The sequence below is a fragment of the Aotus nancymaae genome, unplaced genomic scaffold (genome assembly GCF_030222135.1).
Source record: "Aotus nancymaae isolate 86718 unplaced genomic scaffold, 86718_ANA_hifiasm-v0.15.2.pri h1tg000089l, whole genome shotgun sequence".
In the NCBI taxonomy this organism is placed as follows: Eukaryota; Metazoa; Chordata; class Mammalia; order Primates; family Aotidae; genus Aotus; species Aotus nancymaae.
In genome coordinates this window covers 3517270-3534506 of record NW_026988504.1, presented here as the reverse complement: position 1 = coordinate 3534506, position 17237 = coordinate 3517270, and the positions used below count along the sequence as shown (strand labels likewise).

The 17237-nt window shown below is 56.1% G+C and overlaps 1 pseudogene; it reads left to right on the top strand.

Moving 5' to 3' along the window:
* The first annotated feature begins 2797 nt into the window (after positions 1–2797).
* On the top strand, positions 2798–2893 carry LOC135271740 (small nucleolar RNA U13; annotated as a pseudogene).
* Positions 2894–17237: the final 14344 nt, after the last annotated feature.

The following is a 17237-nucleotide window of genomic DNA, read 5'->3' as shown; positions in this document are numbered from 1 at the left end:
CAAGTGGCGGGAGGAGGAAGGGGGGCAGGGCGGCACCTGGTCTAGACTCAGAGAGGTTCAAGAGACGCAGCAACCACATTTAAACTGGGGGCCTTGTTAGGAACCCGTTTGTTCCATCTGACTGGAGTGAACAATCAGAGGAATGTGATTCTAGATGGGCCCTGCGCGGATGCGAAGGACTGACTGTCAATCTGGATATTGTCCTAAGGGAGCCGCAAGTGTGCTCCAGAGTTTCCCATACGTGGCGCTTTGCATCCCGAAGTTCACAGAAACAAAATTTAAGAACGTTTGCTGGAGGATGGAAAATGCTTCAGCCAAAGATGAAAAGCAAAGAGAAACACAACAGCAATCGATGAGGCTGCGTGGTGATTATCCATGAAGTGAGGGTGACTCTCGATGAGACATGCGTGTGATTATCCATGAAGCGAGGGTGACTGTCGATGAGACATGCGTGTGATTATCCATGAAGCGAGGGTGACTGTCGATGAGGCATGTGTGGTGATTATCCATGAAGCGAGGGTGACTGTCGATGAGGCTGCGTGTGATTATCCATGAAGTGAGGGTGACTGTCGATGAGGCATGCGTGGTGATTATCCATGAAGCGAGGGTGACTGTCGATGAGGCATGCGTGTGATGAGACATGCGTGGCAATTATCCATGAAGCGAGGGTGACTGTCGATGAGGCATGCCTGGCGATTATCCATGAAGCGAGGGTGACTGTCGATGAGGCATGCGTGTGATGAGACATGCGTGTGATTATCCATGAAGTGAGGGTGACTGTCGATGAGGCTGCGTGGTGATTATCCATGAAGCGAGGGTGACTGTCGATGAGGCTGCGTGGTGATTATCCATGAAGCGAGGGTGACTGTCGATGAGGCATGTGTGGTGTTTATCCATGAAGCGAGGGTGACTGTCGATGAGGCATGCCTGGCGATTATCCATGAAGCGAGGGTGACTGTCGATGAGGCATGCGTGTGATGAGACATGCGTGTGATTATCCATGAAGCAAGGGTGACTGTCGATGAGGCTGCGTGGTGATTATCCATGAAGCGAGGGTGACTGTCGATGAGGCATGTGTGGTGTTTATCCATGAAGCGAGGGTGACTGTCGATGAGGCATGCCTGGCGATTATCCATGAAGCGAGGGTGACTGTCGATGAGGCATGCGTGTGATGAGACATGCGTGTGATTATCCATGAAGCGAGGGTGACTGTCGATGAGGCATGCGTGTGATGAGACATGCGTGTGATTATCCATGAAGCGAGGGTGACTGTCGATGAGGCATGTGTGGTGTTTATCCATGAAGCGAGGGTGACTCTCGATGAGGTTGCCTGGCAATTATCCATGAAGCGAGGGTGACTGTCGATGAGACATGCGTGGTGATTATCGATTACATGTGTGAGTTTATTTGAAAATTTACATTAAAAAATTTTGAGGCCGGGCATGGTGGCTCACACCTGTAATCCCAGCACTTTGGGAGGCCGAGTGGAGCAGATCCCCTGAGGTCAGGAGTTCAAAATCAGCCTGGTCAACATGGTGAAATCCTGTCTCTACTAAAAAAAAAAAAAAAAAAAAAAAAAAAATGCAAAAATTAGCCGGTCATTGTGGCAGGGGCCTGTAATCACAGCCACTCAGGAGGCTGAAGCAGGAGAATCACTTGAACCCGGAAGGTGGAGGTTGCGACCAGTGAGTCAAGATCACAACATGGCACTCCAGCCTGGGCAACAAGAATGAAACTCCATCTCAAAAAAAAAGAAAATTGAAAAGAGACCAAGCATGGTAGCTCACGCCTGTGATCTCAGCACTTTGGGATATCAAGGCAGGAGGTTTGCTTGAGGCCAGGAGTTCAAGACCAGCCTAGGCAACATGGTGAGAGGCCCCCGCCAATCTCTTAACAAATAAAAAAATTTGTCTCCCAAGACACGTGCCTGTAGTCCCAGGTACTTGGGAGGCCTGGGAGAGAGGACTGCTTGAGCCTGGGAGGTTGAGGCTGCAATGAGCTATGATCGAGCCACTGCACTCCAGCATGGGTGACAGAGCAAGACTCAGTCTTAAAAAATAAATTAACAAAGACGTAGCCTTTCTCTTACAGACATGAACGGGCGTCACGGAAATCTTATCGCAGAAGTCGCTCACCCTTCACCCCTGAGCCTCACCTCTCTGTTGCAGGGAATCTGAATTTGGGGAAGGAAAGTCTGCGGGGTCCTCACTTCTCCCTGTGGCTCCTGCCCACAGCCATGAGCCCCCCACATTGGAGCTGGGTGCCTGAGCAAGTCCTGTCCAGCCCCACTGAGCTCCAGCACCCTGGACACCTCACACCACCCCTCCCGGACTTTGTGCTGGGGATGAGCTCCACTTGGGAGCCCCGCTGAGGGCTGGTCCCTCCTGGACACCCTCTGCACTGGGCAGCATGCTCCCCCCAGGAGGCCCGCGTCCTAATCCCCGGACTATGAATGGCCTACTTCTCATGACAAGAGGGACACTGCCAGGTGACCCAGGGCCCTGCGATGGGAGACTCCGTGGGGTCCTGCAGCTGAACCCAAGGCCATCACAGGCCCCCTGTGAGAGGGAAGCGGGGGTCAGAGCAGACGTGGCGTGAAGGCAGAGACTGTGGGGATGGCCCAGTCTAGGACTGCGGCCAGAACGCCGTGGCCTTCGGAAGCCGGGAAAGGCCAGGAGACAGATCCGCCCCCAGCCTCCAGAAGAAGCAGCCTTGCTGACTCCACGGCTTTAGCCCAGTGGGACCCCACGGGACTTCTGATGCCCAGAATCTAAACTAATAAGCAGGCATCGTTTCCATCCTTTTGTGGTTCATGTGCACGATGAGGGGGTTTTCACGGTCTTGTGTAGGATGTGAAACGTCTTTAGAACAGCGGCACATGACCTGCCTGACGTGGGGGAAAAAAAGAGAAAAAAATAAATAAATTTGCATTGTTTTAAGCCACTAAGTTTGTGGTCACGTGTGACAGCAGAAACAGCAAACGGATGTGCCCTCCAGGGCTCTGTTATGTGCCTGCGAAGCTCAAGGATGCTGGGGAGGTTCACCCCGGCCATCTGGGGGCAGGTGGTACATCAGGACCCTCCCTCCCCCATCACCACCCTCCCTCCCCAATCGCCATCCTCAAGGGCATAGGGGCCAACCCACGGTTAAGCGGCCAGACGGGCTAGCTGTTCCAATTCCCTGCAAGGCAGAGCTCTTCCTCCAGCCTCGGAATGCAGCCAACCCCTGCACGGCAGCCTATGGGAGACAGGACCCCGGCTCTCTCCTCTCCTCTCTCCTCTGGCCCCAGCCCTGCCTCTCTGCTCCCCATGCCCCCCAGCTCTGCTGCCTTGGGCCTCCTTTGAACTCCCAGGATGGGTTGGCAAATTGCTATGTGTGCAGATCTTCTAGGGAGAGTCCACAACCATGGTCAGAGTCCCTCGAGTCCAAAAAGAGACAGAGCCACAGCCTTGAGCGGCTCCTCGGGCCGCGTGTCCTGAGCTGGATTCCCCGAGCCAGCACTTAGTTCACGGTGTAGACATCTGATGATGCGGCCTCCTCCTACCTTCCCCAGAAACCAGATTAGGTGCAGCCGGCAAAAAGAACATTCTTGGCTGGCAAAACGCTTTCACCGGCCATCAAAGGCCCCCTGTCCCTCCAGCCCAAGAAGAGGACAGCTCTCCCTCATCCACACGGGCTCCGGGCCCTGTGCCCCACGCTCTGGAGTGAGCCTCAGCCCTGCCCTGCGTTCATAGTCTGGGCGCATTGAGGGGTGTGCGTTTCCCCCACATCCAGACCCTTGAGTCCTCAGGAGCAAGGACTGGCCTCTCTGGTTCCCCTTCACGCAGCAGATGCTGAATCAATGCCCAGGAACTGAGGTGTCCCGTGAGGCGGCAGAGGCTGAGCTGGAGAAGGCTTCCCTGAGACCTGCACAGATTCAGGCGTGATCGTCCCCGACGCCCATTGAAGGAAGCCAGGCTGCCGTGGACACAACTCCAGGCTCACACTGGGGCGGCCCGGACGCTCCTTCATGGGGCCCCAGAGCTGCTGGAGGGGGTCTGTGCTCTTTGCCCTGACCTTTCAGCAGGTCCTGGCTTGCCCGGGCTCAGCCTCACCCCTAACTAGGTGTCATCAGGCACCTGCTCAGCAGAGCCCGTTGCTGTCCAGACACTGCAGCTGGTGATGATGAGACCACCACCGAGGGCCCTGGGGCCGACCTCAAGATGCTTTCCTATCCAAGGGCTGCAGCAGAGGGACACCCTTCCCCACCCCCACACACGAGCTCCGGTCTCCTGATGGGAGGGAAGGGGGAGCAGGCCCCGCAGTGACCCGCCGGCCGTCTCTTATCCACCGGCGTGGCCAAAGGTGGCCACGTTATCTTCCACGGCGCGCCCTCTCCTCCGTATCAGGACGCAGTAGACATCCAGGTGCCTGTACAATAGACATTTCTGGAGATAGCAGGCCCTTCGCGGGCTCTCGGGAAAGAGTCTGTGATAACAGGCCCTGGGAACGGAGATGCCCCTAGCCACATGGCATCCAGGGGACCCACTGCCCCTCCGGCCTTTGGGCCAAGTCAGCACCAGCCACTCCCACCCCACCCAGCACCTTCCTGCACCCTGCAGCCGCCCCTCCCTGCCCACCAGGGCGATCAGACGCTGGCCAGAGCCAGGGGAGGGGCAGGCACTCTTCACAGTTTCCCCAGGAAACCCTGGACCCTGCCTGGAGCCTGGCCTCCAGACAGCCACACCCACTCTCCCCCTGCCCACCGGAGCTCAGCCTCTGGGACAAGACGGGACCTTGTTTACACCAACACACCTAAGAAAAACCTTGTGGAAAATTCCAGGCCTGAGTCCTGAGTGTCCCCAGAGTCCACAGCCAGTGGCTGAGGGCCAAGAAGATAGAGACAAAGAGGATTTATCCCCCAGCAGTGAGGGGACAGTGACAAGCCAGCGTCTCTGCAGGTCCCCACAGGAAAGGAAACTCACAGCTTGGCTCCACGGAGCGGGGGCTCTCTGTGGAGTGGAGGCTCTCTGGGCTCTCTGTGGAGCGGGGGCTCTCCGTGGAGCAGGGGCTCTCTGTGGAGTGGAGGCTCTCTGGGCTCTCTGTGGAGCGGGGGATCTCCGTGGAGCAGGGTCTCTCCATGGAGCGGGGTCTCTCTGGGCTCTCTATGGAACGGGGGATCTCCGTGGAGCAGGGTCTCTCTATGGAGCGGGGGCTCTCCGTGGAGCGGGGGCTCTCTGGGCTCTCTGTGGAACGGGGCCTCTCCGTGGAGCTGGGTCTCTCTGTGGAGCGGGGGCTCTCCGTGGAGCTGGGTCTCTCTGTGGAGCGGGGGCTCTCCGTGGAGCAGGGGCTCTCTGTGGAGTGGAGGCTCTCCGTGGAGCAGGGGCTCTCTGTGGAGTGGAGGCTCTCTGGGCTCTCTGTGGAGCGGGGGCTCTCCGTGGAGCAGGGGCTCTCTGTGGAGTGGAGGCTCTCTGGGCTCTCTATGGAACGGGGGATCTCCGTGGAGCAGGGTCTCTCTATGGAGCGGGGGCTCTCCGTGGAGCGGGGGCTCTCTGGGCTCTCTGTGGAGCGGGGCCTCTCCGTGGAGCTGGGTCTCTCTGTGGAACGGGGGCTCTCCATGGAGCGGGGTCTCTCCGTGGAGCGGGGGCTCTCTGTGACACTGGGACTCGCAAGGCGGTGGCACCAGGCAGGGGACCCCCTGGAGAGCCCAGTTCAGTAGAAGCCGTGAGAGGATGGGTCCTGGGACCCCAGCCCAAAGCAGGTAGTCAGGAACTAAGTGACATAGGTGCCCTGGGGGCTACAGGGAAGAGGGAGGAGAGCGTCTCCAAGGCTCCCTTACCATCCCCCAATGCCAAGTCCAGCAAAGGTGGTTTTCTGGAGCAGGCGCTGATTCCCCCTCACGACCCCAACTCCGGACCTGGCTGCCTCTCCCAGGGGCTGAGCAGCTCTGAGCAGGGGTGGAACCATGGGGCAGGCTGGGGCCGACTCCAGGGAGGCAGTAGGGGAGGCACCCACCTAGGCCCTGATGCCTGGGGAAAAGGTTGCTGCATGCAGGGCATGCTGATGCCAGGGCCCTGGGCAGGGGAGGGGAAAATTGTGTATGCCTCTCCCTCCTTCCTACCACGGGCTCCTAGGGGCTCCTGGCCTTGGGTGAGCAAGATGGACCCAAGGCGCCTCAGAGGGAAGCTTCTTGGGCAGACAGACAGTGCAGGCCACGGGGCCCCAGCGGTGGGGAGGGAAGCGGAGGGGAGGGCTGCCCCGCTGGGCCCGCATGTGTCCTCTGCAGGACAGCCTAGCCTGCCCCTGGCCCTGCTGAGCCATGCGGCTCTCCTCTCCAAGACGCCATGATGACAGGCAGAGGTGGCAGGGGCACAGGGGTGGCAGGGGCACAGAGGTGGCAGGGGCACAGGGGTGGCAGGGGCACAGGGGTGGCAGGGGCACAGAGGTGGCGGGCAGAGGCACTGTTGAAAAACCCGCCTGAGGGCCTGCCGTTGGCATCTCCTGGACCCACCCTCATCTTCCCCGAGGCTATCCGAGTGCTTTCCCGGGTGGTGTGTCCTCCGTGGGAACTCAGGAACGCTCCTCATCGTGCCGGGCACAGCCCCACATGCCAGGGGAGGGGACGCTAATGATCACCCCCAGCTCACAGGTACAGGAGGGAGGCCTGGGGCAGGGGTAGCCCAGGGTCTTGGCTGAGCCACTCAGAAAAGCAGCTCAGACCCTCCACCCGCTGGGCTCATCCTCCCCAGGTTCCCAACCACGGTCCAGCAAAGCATCCTCCTCCACGTGGCGGGCTCCCCACTGGGTTCCTCCAAGGTTCTGAGAGTGAAAGCCTGGTGGTCACCAACAGAAGTCTGCAAACAGCAGATTCCTACACAGACGGCCCTGTCTTAGGACGGCTCCGCCGAGCTCCGACTTCACGATGGCGAGAATTCCACCAGAACTCAGCAGAAACAGCGCCCCGCACAACCATTCCCTTGCAGGACAGTATGCCACAAATCACACAAGATTCTCAACACTTTATTATAAAATAGCTTTGTGAGCCGGGCACAGTGGTTCACGCCTGTGATCCCAGCACTTAAGGAGATCAAAGCAGGAGGGTGGCTTGAGCCCAGGAGTTCAAGACCGGCCTGGGCAACATGGCGAGACCCCATTTCTACAAAAAAAAAAAAAAAAAAAAAAAGTTTTTTAATTGGCCAGGCATGGTGGCACATACCTGTAGTCCCAGCTTCTTGGAGGCTGAGGCAGGAGGATTGTGTAAGCCCAGGAGTCTGAAGCTGCAGTGAGCTATAATCATACCACTGCACCCCAGCCTGGGCGGCAGATTGAGAGTCTGTCTCAAAAAACAAAAAAAAAGCAGGCTTTGTGTGCGCTGACTTTGCCCACCTACAGGCTAATTGGAGAGCCCTGAGCACAGCTGAGGTCGGCTGGGCTGAGCTGGCCAGCATACTAAATGTACTTTTTTTTTTTTTTTTTGAGATGGAGTTTTGCTCTTGTTAACCCAAGCTGGAGTGCAATGGTGCGATCTTGGCTCACCGCAACCTCTGCCTCCTGGGTTCAGGCAATTTTCCTGCCTCAGCCTCCTGAGTAGCTGGGATTACAGGCACACGCCACCAGGCCCAGCTAATTTTTGTATTTTTATGAGAAACGGGGTTTCGCCATATTGGCCAGGCTGGTCTCGAACTCCTGAGCTCAAGCTATCTGCCCACCTGGCCTCCCAAAGTGCTGGGATTACAGATGTGAGCCACGGCACCCGGCCAGTAAATGCATGTTTGACGTAGGATATATATTCCACTTGCAGTGGTTTCCAGGGCCATCACCCCGTCATGAGTGCAGGAGCGTCTGCGCGTCCAGGACCCAGCCGAGCACTATGATTGCTAAACTCCTGCTGCTCACAGGGGGCGTCACCCAAAATCATGAAGAGGAACAGACACAGCCACACAAGCCCCCACCACTGCCCAGTGGCCCCCAAGCTGCACCAAGGCCGGAGCACCCAGAGACCACAGCTCAGGCCTTGCTCCCTGGAGGCCCTGGAGGCCACGGCTGTGCCAAGTCTCTGCCTCTCTGTCCGGCCCCGCCCATGCCCAGCTCTCCAGGGGTGAAGACACCTCACCGTTCTGGTTCGTCTCAAAATCAGCCTCAGACCTTGGAGTTCGTTGTCATGTCACAGGCCGCTGGGGCCATTAAATAAATAGTGGAAGGACGCGAAGGCGGCGAGGGTGAGGTTTGGAACGGTTGGGAAGACACCCAGGAAAGGGTGGGCACAGGGGACAAGGCCCAGCACTTCAAGGAGGGGAGAGCTGAGGGAGGGGCCGGGCTGGAGCCGCAGGCACCTCACAGAGGCCTGGGGAGAGTAAGCGGGGAGAAAAGGTCTCAAGCTTGAAGAAGAAACCCCAAGCAATGAACAGCACCACAAAGAGACAGCGGCACGTCAGCAGCCCCCAAAAATCACTGCCCATCCAAGCCGGCCCAGAGTTCACTGCGCTGCCCCCCACCTGGCTGGGTGAGAGCTTAATGGAGGATGAGGAGGGAGTCCCGGGCACTCCCCCAGCTCCCATCCTGGCTTAAACCCAGCAGCCACTGGGGTTGTCGACTGTCTTGCAGAAAGACCACTCACCGGGAACAGGGAGACGCGAATCCTAGGCTGGGGGGCTCAGTGGGATCCGGGGAGAGTTCCAGGCTCCTCAGAGTTCCATCCATCCCTGGTGAAAGCCTTCGCCACACGCCGCCATCCTGCAGGCCCCACCTGAGCGCATGCCCCGCTGCCACGCTGCGTCCGCTGCAAATGTTCTGTTTAAGTAGTTACACCTGCTATCACGGGGAGGCAAACAGAACCCAAAATACCATCTCTAACGCAGCCTAACCTTGCACATGCAGACGTACGTAAAACTCATGTGTAGACGCCCCCATGGGGTGTAAGATTTAAAATCAACTCATTTTCCACCTATGTTCGAATTTTCTGAAATGAGTATGAATTATTCTTCAATTATCTTCTAAATTACCTTTAAACTTTTTACATTGTTTGAGTTACTCTTCACATGGGAGGACAGAGGTCTGGTGAGTGTGGTTTCAGCTTGTGTCTGTCTTCCACCAAGGCTGGAGACCCCATCACTACGAGGGAATTGTCTCTCGACCTGCAAGACAGGATCTAGAGCTCTGTACCGCTACTGCTGAATCACCCCTAGCATCCTTGCCAGCTCGGAAAGGCCCCAGGATCATAGGTTCTTTTTATTTTTTAATTGTTTTGTTTTGTTTTTCTGAGACAGAGTCTCACTCTGTCACCCAGGCTGGAGTACAGTGGCACGATCTTGGCTCACCACAACCTCCACCTCCTGGGCTCAAGCGATTCTCCTGCCTCAGCCTCCCAAGTAGCTGAGATTACAGGTGCCCACCACCATGCCCAGCCAATTTTTGTATTTTTAGTAGAGATGGGGTTTCACCATGAAGGCCAGGCTGGTCTGGAACTCCTGACCTCAAGTGATCCCTCCGCCTCGACTTCCCAAAGTGCTAGGATTACAGGTGTGAGCCACTGCACCCGGCCTATTTTTTAATTGTTAATTGTGGTAAATACACATGTAATATAATATGTACATTCACACTGTGGTTCAGTCATCACCACCATCCGTCTCCAGAACTCTTCATCTTGCGAAACTGAAATTCTGTTCCATCAAACAATAACCTCCCACTTCCCTGCCTGTAGCCCCGGCAGCCTCCCTTCCACTCTGTGTTTCTGTGAACCTGACTCCTCTAGGCACATAAATGAAATCACACGCGATGTGTCTTTGTGTGATTGGCGTGTTTCACTCAGCATAATGTCCTCAAGCTTCATCCATGTTATAGCCTGTGTGAGAATGTCTTTCCTTTTCAAGGCTGAATAATATTCCGCCGTGTGGATGGACCATGTTTTGTTTACCCTTCACCCAGGGGTAGATACCTGGGTTGTTTCCATGTATATATATATATATATATATATATTTTTTTTTTTTTTTTTTTGAGACAGAGTCTCGCTCTGTCACCCAGGCTGGAGTGCAGTGGCACAATCTTGGCTCACTGCAACCTCCGCCTCCCGGGTTCAAACGATTCTCCCACCTCAGCCTCCCTAGTAGCTGGGATTACAGGCACCTGCCACCACTCCTGGCTAATTTTCGTATTTTTAGTAAAGACGGGGTTTCACCATATTGGTCAGGCTGGTCTCGAACCCCTGACCTCAGGTGATCCACCCGCCTTTGCCTCCCAAAGTGCTGGGATTACAGGATTGAGTCCCTGCGCCCAGCCTGTTTCCACATTTTTGCTTTTGCGAATAAGCTGTTATGAACACCTGTGTGCAAGTATCTCTTTGAGACCCTGCTTCCAGTTCTCTTGCACATATACCCAGGAGGGGTACACATGAACACATAAACACAGGACACGCCAGGCTTGCCTGTAATCCCAACATTTTGAGAGGCCGAGGCAGGAGGATCACTTGAACCTAGAAGTATAAGACCAGCCTGAGCAACGCAGGAAGACCCTGTCTCTACAAATACATTTTAAAAATTAGCTGGGCATGGTGGTGCACACCTGTGGTCTCAGCTACTCAGGAAGTTGAGGCGGGAGGATGGCTTGAGCCCAGGAGGTCGAGGCTACACAGTGAGCCGTGATCTCACCACTGTACTCCAGCCTGGGTGACAGAGCGAGATCCTGTCTCACAAAATAAATGTAAAAAAACACAGGACACAAGACGGCCACAGAGGGGCATAGACTCACACCGGGAAATTCTAGGTGTGAGCATAGAGGCTTCCAGAGAGGAGGAAGGTGGCTCGTCAAGCATACGGGTTGAAGGGTGGTCCCCCAAAAGGATACGACCCTATCCTAATTCCCAGAATGTGTGAATATGGCCTTTTTTGGACAGAGGGACTTCGCAGATGGAATTAAGAGAAGGATGGGGAGATGACGTCATTCTGGGTTATTCGGGCAGAACCTACATCCAAGGGCTGGCGTCCTTATAGGAGTCGTGTAGGGACAGACACAGAGAAGGCCTCGTGAGGATGGTGGCTGAGTGGGAGGGATGCAGCCACAAGCCGAGGACACCCAGGCCAGCAGAATGCATGACTGCTGCTTGGAGCCCCTCCTGTGGTCATTCGTTACATCAGCTAAGCCAGGTCTGCACACGCCTGCAGAGCAAGAACTCCGGAGGAAACGCCAGGCCCGAGCAGGGGCAGTTTCCCCTCTGGCCAGGACCTCACCCCATCAACCCAGCTGCCCACAAGGCTGCTGCCCAAACATCCCAGGCCTACAGCTGTGAGCCCGCCCTGGGCTCAGCCAGGAGAAGAGGGGGCAGTGACCAGTCAGCCCTGGGCCCCTTCAGGGAGTCGATGATCCCCTCCCTTCCTCCCTCATGCATACATCCCTTCATTCATTACTTCATTCATCCATTCATCCATTCATTGCTCCTTCTGTAAACAGGCCTGGCACCTGCCCCATGCCTAGATATGAATGCAGTATCACTGTGTCCCTTTCAGGGGCTCACAGCGGGTGGGTAAGCACACCCACAAATTCATGACTCCAGAGGGAACAGGAGGAACAGAAGGATCACATGGGAAGCCCAGAAGGACCCCAGCTCTGCCTGGGGCTACAGGGAGAAGCCCCCCAGACTGGTGTCTGGAGGCCCTCCCTGGATGGACGCAGGGGCTTTCCTGATGGGCAAAGAAGGAGAAGGAGGCCTCCCTCTGGTTTGTGAAGGAGACGCTGTCACGGGGAGCTGAGGTAAGATCCTGGGTTTTGTCCTCCAGGTGACAGACACAGGAGGGGTGAGAACAGGCTCAGCTTTATCCAGCTTGGTGGAAACTTGAAAGTGTGTTCCAGGAGAAGGACGGGAAAGTCTGAGGTGGTCACGTGGAGGCTGTGAAGCTCTGAGCTATGGGGCACGTGGCCCATCCTCCCTCCCACATCCCCCGGCTCCTGCTCCATCTGCCCCCAACGCCCGGCGCCTCCGCGGCCAAGCCTGGTGTCCTTCAAGCAGGGGCTGCAACCTCTAAAGGAACTTGACCCTGCAGGGCAGGGCAGGCCCCGCCCAAGGAAGCCTCGGCCACCCAGAGTCCAGGTCCAGCCCTCACCACCCCCATCCCAGAGTCAGGACTGATGCAGCCCCTGGCTCCTGAGGCCCCCACATGGAGCCTCTGCTCCCAGCAAAGCAGTGAGGGAGGCTGGGGAGGGAGGGGAGCGCCTGGCCGTCCCCGGAGAGTACAGCTAACGCACAGCACATAATCCTGTTAAAAAATTAATCCTCATTTAGCCGGGCGGCAAGGCGGCCGCTGAGATAAAGCCCCTGAGAAGTAATAAAAGGCAACAGCAATTGATAAAGTGGTGAGGCCGCCCATAAAACCCTGCCGCAGTGAAGGTCAGGCAGGTCCCAGCAGGCAGAGAGCAACAGCCAGGTGTTGGGGTTGGGGGGAGCGTTGCCTCACAAGCCCCAGCCCCTGCAGAGGTGACTGCCCTGGGCAACAGCAGCTGAAGCTGATGGCGGAGAGAGGGAGACAGGAGGGAGGCTGCTTGCTCAGCTCCTCCCTGCTTGGCCTCCCTGGGTGGCCGCGGCCCTTTGGGAAGGAATCACCACCCCTGGTCCTCGTCTGTCTCCTAACCTCAGAGCCATAAAAGACACAGCCCTCCTGGGGCCCAGCCGGTCCCAGAGCTACCTGATGGCCTGGCCTGTCTCCTGTGGCTCCTGGTGGCCCCTGCTGTCTCCCACACGCTTGTCCCAGGGATAGGACAATGAAGAGCCCACCCCAGCCCCCATGCCAGGGGTCTCACCTGGAATCCTCCCAGACAGCAGGTGTGGTCACCACTGCATCCGGCATCTGCCTGCTCCGGCGACTCACTGCCATGTCCCCACATCCAGCCCCTCCTCATGGTGCGTTCCATTCCAGCCTAACAGCATAACCAGGCCCATCCTCCTTCAGGGGCCCCAAAAGCCAGTAATGGACCCCACGAAAGGGCACTGGACTGGGAGGCAGGAGAGACCCACTGAGACCCAACGTTGCCACCACCGGTCACGGTGGAAAATCAGGGAGGGGGCTCGATGCGCCACCACTCCTCCAGCAGAGGCGACCACCCGCAGGGGTAAGGGCCCAGCTTCCGAGCCCACACCCTCACCACGGCATCCAGGGCTCCCTGGAGGCACCGGCCTGGGGCTGCGCCCTGGCCAGGGGAGGAAGAGAGGGATTCCCACCGCGGTCTCACTCCAACCGCGGCCTGGAGACTACGCAGAGGCAAGGAGGCGCGTCGGAAGGAGGCTGCAAAGGTCCCGACTGTGCTAACGCCACCCGCGTTTTCTTTTATTTCTGCACTGAAGATTCATTTATTAAACACCTACTGCATGCCAGGCATCAGGCCAGGAGCTGGGGTCACCGTGTTGTTCACAGTCTTGTAAGAGACACCTAAACAATGGCAATAGAATTCCTCGAATCAGGTTATTAATGAGAACAGGAAGTTAGCGGCAAAGCTGATCTGTCCGAGGACAATGCCTGCCTCATAGCCCGAAGCCACCAGCTGAGACACCAGCAGGCCTGGGCAGGCGGCCCCAGGCCCACAGGCCGGGTCCCCAGGGCCTGAGGCCCCTGCATGGCTCATCTGCATGGGCCTGTGCCAGCATCAAATCCACCCGGGCCCCAGGCCAAGGAGGCCTCTGGGATCAAGTCCTGCTGAGCATCCAGAGCCCCTAAGCAAGAAAAGCAGTGAATACCCACTTTCCCACGTGTCCATAAGGAGAAGCCCTCTCCCCCACGGGCACCGGTCTGCCCGTAACCACCGTACCTACAGTGGCCATCAGCCCTACCTCTCTAAGCTCACATCCGTCTGCTTTAGGTGGAGAGTCCTCAGCCTCAAGGACGCTGGAATGACGACTTTAAAAATGCTTTGCCCCGTCCCGGTAACAGGCAGCCCACACAGCTCCCAGACACTGGTCTCTAATAACATCTCCAATAAAACGAACCAGGCTCCAAAAAACACTGGATTCTAGGGCAAAGGGAGGAAATATGTAAGATGAGCCTGGAGCATCTTCTAGTGCTCAAAACACACACATGCACACATGAGCACACATACACATGCTTGCACACGTGCACGCATGTACACACACCCACTGGCGCACACACACATATTCATACACGTATGTGTATACATGCATGCAAGCACATGCACAAACATACATGCACACACTGTACACACACGCATTTGCACACACCTCAGGGATATGTGACACAGACCAGGAGCCAACTGAAAAACTGCCCAGTGGCCAAAGGCGGAACAATTGGAGCTGAAAAATAGAGAAATCTAGGATCACCACTCAAAGTACAAAGCACATTGTTACCAGTCCGTACTGACATAAATAAGTCATTGAATGAATAAACAAATGGGGTCGGGGGGCAAATCCCCCACGCAGAATTCCAAGTAGCCTATGCAGCCACTCCACTGTCCAGGAGGTGGAGCGTGACCCCTCACTCCGTGAGCATGAGTGGCAGGCACTCACGGGGTATGAAGCGGGTGGAGGGCAGGAAAGACAGCAGCCTCCAGGAGACACCCGCGACTCTCCTCGGCTGCGTGACTCAGGCTGCAACTCCGGTGATAAGCCCTGTTGATAACGTGTACCTTGATGTGATCTGATGGGAACAGCTCTTGCTTGTTTGGTTTCGGTTTTTTTGAGACGGAGTTTCACTCTTGTCGCCCAGGCTGGAGTGCAGTGGCATCATCTCGGCTCACTGCAACCTCTGCCTCCCAGGTTCAAGCGATTCTCCTGCCTCAGCCTCCCAAGTAGCTGGGCTTACAGGCATGCACCACCACCGTGCCCAGCTAATTTTTGTATTTTTAGCAGAGACAGGGTTTCCCCATGTTGGCCAGGCTGGTCTCAAACTCCTGACCTCAAGTGATCCACCCACCTCAGCCTCCCAAAGTGCTGGGATTACAGGTCTGGCTGGGAATGGCTCTTTATCTCTGCAAACCTTCTCCCATAAAACTGTAACCCCAGCCTGGTGATAAGGAAAACATCAGATAAATCCTAATTGACGGACATTCTACAAAACACCTGACCAGCCCTCCTCAAAACTGTCAGTGTCATCAAAAACAAGGAAGAGCTGAGAAACCGTCACAGCCGAGAGGAGTCTGAGGAGACCCAAGGACCGAATACCACGAATTCGTTGTCCAGGAGTTCAGGCTGCAGCGAGCAGAGATCGTGCCACCGCATTCCAGGCTGGACAACAGAGCAAGACCCTGTTTCAAATATTAATAATAACTTATCAGCCTGGCAAGGTGGCTCACAGCTGTAATCCCAGCACTTTGGGAGGCCGAGGCAGGTGGATCACCCGAGATCAGGAGATCAAAACCACCCTGGGCAACATGGCGAAACCCCCATCTCTGCTAAAAATACAAAAAATTAGCCAGGCGTGCTGGCACACACCTCCCAGCTACTAGGGAGGCTGAGGTAGGAGAGTTGCTTGAACCTAGGAGTCGGAGGTTGCAGTGTGCCAAGACCACACCATTGCACTCCAGCCTGGGTGACAAGAGTGAAACTCTGTCTCAAAAAAATAATAATAATAACTTATCAATGCTGGCTCCTTAATTGTGCAAAGTACCACACTAATAGTCAACGTTAATAACGGGGGAACTGGGTGCAGGGGACGTGGGAACTCTGTATTGTCTTCGCAATTTTTCCGTAAACCTAAAACTATCGTAAAAATAAAGTTTTGTGAAAACAGAAAGTATGGTAGCTATTTGTATGCATTTGTCCTCTAAATTTATTTAGATTGTGCCACTGCACTCCAGACTGGGTGACAAGAGGGAAACGCCGTCTCAAATATGTGTGCGTGTGTGTGTGCGCGCGCGTGTGTGTGTACATATATATATATCAAGTGACAATCTCGGCTCACTGCAACCTCCACCTCCCGGGTTCAAGCAATTCTCATGCCTCAGCCTCCGAGAAGCTGAAATTACACTGTGCCTGGCTAATTTTTGTATTTTCAGTAGAGACGGGTTTTCGCCATGTTGGCCAGGCTAGACTGCACCATTTTTCGAGAAAATGTTGTCAACAGCCCCAAAGGCTGACAACAGGATCCCCAGTGAACAAAGCCTGGTAAATTGCTGCACCTTGAAGCAGCTGAAGCTGAACGCTAGGGCTCGGGGGCCAGAACACTTGGGTTCAAGCTCAGCTCCTCCAGTCACCAAGTAACTTTAACCTCTCTCTGCCTCAGTGTCCCACCTGTAAAGTCAAGATTTCACTACCTCCTAACACAGGAACTACCTCCCAGCTTCAATGAGATGGTGGCTATTGCCGAGTGCCTGGACTGCAGGAAATGCCAGGCAGCCATGAGCTACCATCAACCACTGCAGACTCTTCTCCATGCTCTGTATGAGACCAGGCAAGAGAACAAAAACCTATGTGGGGTGACCCAAGGAGCTCCTCAACAAAGCGGGACTGAGGTACAGAGCCAAAATCCGGAGGAAGAGTTACCCCAACATGGCTGAGCTGTGCTGAGAGGGTCAGGAGGCTGACCTTCCATGCCTCTCCAGACCTGGCCCAGGCTGGTAACAGCACACCCCCGGGGGCGGATAGGACGTGCAGAAGCAGGGACCCCACACCCGCAAGCCACCAGGATCTGCGCCGGCCCCAAGCACACCCCATATGCACCCAGCCTGGACCACTGCGACGGCTCCTCGTTCAGGCCCCACCCCACAGCCAGCTCCTGCTTAAAGCCAGCAATGCCCCCCTGGCCCGGAATTCCATTATCAGCTTGGACTAGGTCCCGCTGAGGGTGACCGGAAACCCAAATAATGGAAACTGCAACGAGGCCGTGTGTTGAATTCTCCCGGGGAGGACGCAGCCCGGGGCTGAGCCACCCAGGACGCTGGGGACCAGGCGCCTCCTGCGCACCCCGCCATCCCCAGGGAGCCCCTCATCAGGCGGCTCAGGGCGGCAGCCGGAGGCATCAGATGGAGGAAAAAAATCAAAAAAGAAGAGGTGCAAGGTTAGCTTCTAGCAAGAGCCTGGGGACTGAGATGGCATTCTCCTTTTGCCTCATTGGCCAAAATGTGGTCACGTGGCCGTGCTATGCTGCAAGGAATGCTGGGAAATGTAGTCTTTCTTCTTGGCAGCCATCTTATCATGAAAGAGGGGAGTACAGATATTAGGGGACAGCTAGCCTGCTCTGCCACAGCAGAAAATCCAGACCCCGCCGTGGCCTACGGGCCCCTGGTCGACCCCCTCGGGAGCCCGGGCGCCTCCCTTCCTCCGTGCC